Here is a 2,670-nt window from a genome sequence, read left to right as displayed (position 1 = left end):
ACTGTTGTTATATTTATTATAACTGTTGTTATATTTATTATAACTGTTGTTATTTATTATAACTGTTGTTAGAGCAGAAAACCTTTGGACTGCAGCCGTCTGGAATGTGCATGTTCAGCTTCACACTTGCAGCATCTCACTCCTCCGTGGGGGGTTCCTCTGAAAACCTCCTCTCTGAGACCTGGACTCAGAAACCTTCAGTCTCAGAGAGGATGAGGTTGTTGTCTGTAAATGAATGTTTCTCGTCGTGTGAGGCCTTCGAGAATCAAATAAAAACTTCTGCATACTTTAGGATGTAACGTCCTAAACAGGGCACACAGGAAAATGTTTTAACTTTCAAAATAAAGCTCTTCATAAAACCCAAATTTCTACGGTGCCCTGGAGCAGAAAGTTGAAGTTTGAGACTTTTTAATTTCAAAAGTTTTAAAGTTTGTTCCATAATTCAACACATTTTTATTAATAAAAGTTAAGTTTGATCTAAATAAATAAGGTTTTCCTTCCTTGTCCTCTTCGGTCTTTGTCTCGTCTTCATCGCCTGCTTTTGTCTGACAGGTGTGGCCCTCAGGGGGTCCTGGTGGTCCAGACAGCTCGTGGTTCTTCTGTCGACCCACTTTAACAGGTCTGAAGCTGATTGAACGAAGAGCTTTCATCTCGTGTGCCCCCTCCATCAGAGAGGCTCCATGTTTGTGTGTGTGAGTTGCGTGTGGAAAGCAGCACGCGATGATGGGAGGGTTGCGTGTCGTCCCCCTCCTCGTGTCGGGCGGGGAGGGCAGCGGCGGCTCTTTGCGTGTCACAGCTTGTAGATTTATCGGCGCTGTCTGCAGCGTGCACGTCACAGAACGGGCCCGACGGGAGGAAGGTCGAGGAATTCAGCCTCAGTTTTTATTTTTCTGCTTCGACCGGCAGGAAAAAGAACCAAAACAAGAAGAGCCCTGATGTGGTCCTCCTAGACCTCATCCTGGACTTAGAGCCCTGATGTGGTCCTCCTAGACCTCATCCTGGACCGCTCCCCGTCAGAGGTTCTGTTTTAAATGAGCCCCTCCAACTTTCTGCTCGTTTTGTTGCAGTGTTCAGCTGAGAGGACGGACTTCCTGACTCTCCACCTGCTGCTGTGGGCACGGTGGTGGAAGGCTGATGGTCTGGTTTTGTTTCAGCTTTGAGCTGTTCTTTAGCTGGTTGTAGCTTCTGTTCAGCTTGTGTTAACCTTGATCATTTCTTATCTGTCGTGTTTAGTCAGGAGTCAGTCTCCCCACCATCACAGACATCTACACCTCCAGCAGCAGGAAGAGGGCCACCTGCATCATGAAGGACCACACTCACCCAGCACACACACCTTTTGTCCCGCTCCCCTCAGGAAGGAGGTTAAGGAGCATTAAGTGTAGAACCACTAGACTGAGGAACAGCTTCTACCCTGAGGTTGTTAGACTCATGAATCTCTAACCAGAATAATCACTGTGAAAAATCACATCATGTCGCTGCTGATCTGTTTCCTGTTGCTGCTGATCTGTTTCCTGTTGTTGCTGATCAGTTTCATGTTGCTGTGTTCATTCATGCTCATCTGCTCACACAGACTCATGTTCGTGCTGCTGTTCGACATAATGTTTTTAATATCTTAGATGTTATTATTGTTTTTTTTTTTACATTTTATTGTTGGATGTAACTGGGACCCTGTGTACATAATCTCGTTCCACCTCATGTACCACGTGGTGGAACGACAAAGAGCCTTCACTTCCTGTTTGGAAGAGAACTGAGCTCAGATACAATGGAAGTCAATGGAAATTTGGTTGTGACCTCTGAACTCTGAGGACACCGTCCGTCCAGCAGCAGAGTGATTGGGTGAAAAGAGACAAAAACACCAACAAGTGGGTTTTACCGTGGACGTCTGTGGGAGATTTTTTCACAGTTTATGACTTTTGTTTAATTCGTTTGACGTTCTGCTGCCGACAGTCAAGAGATCGCTGTTCTGATGAAGGTTTGATTATTTGGACGGGACCTTCAAGGAACTCACAGTTCAAGGACCTCACAGTTCGATTGAGATTCAGATGCTGCGATTATAAAACGATTCATATTTTTAAACGACAATGCCTCATTTTTCATAAACGTTCTTGTCTAAATTCTTAGGCCAAAAATGGGCACAAAATAACAACGTAAAGAAAATGACAGGGTGCTGACAAACAGTTAACATGGATGCTAATGCAACATTGACAAACAGTTTGCATGGATGCTAATGCAGCATTGACAAACAGTATAGATGCTAACGCAGCATTGACAAAAAGTTAGCATGAATGCTAACAAAGCACTGACAAACAGTTAGCGTGGATGCTAACGCAGCATTGACAAACAGTTAGCGTGGATGCTAACGCAGCATTGATAAACAGTTAGCGTGGATGCTAACGCAGCATTGACAAACAGTTAGCGTGGATGCTAACGCAACATTGACAAACACTTAGCATGGATGCTGATGCAGCATTGACAAACAGCATGGATGCTAGCGCAGCATTGACAAACATGGATGCTAATGCAGCATTGATAAGCAGTTAGCATGAATGCTAATGCAGCATTGACAGTTAACATGGATGCTAATGCAGCATTGACAAACAGTTAGCGTGGATGCTAACGTAGCATTGACAAACACTTAGCATGGATTCTGATGCAGCATTGACAAACAGT

This window comes from Nematolebias whitei, chromosome 3, assembly GCF_014905685.2.
Source record: "Nematolebias whitei isolate Nwh7 chromosome 3, NemWhi1, whole genome shotgun sequence".
NCBI classification, from domain to species: domain Eukaryota; kingdom Metazoa; phylum Chordata; class Actinopteri; order Cyprinodontiformes; family Rivulidae; genus Nematolebias; species Nematolebias whitei.
This window is presented reverse-complemented; position numbering follows the sequence as displayed.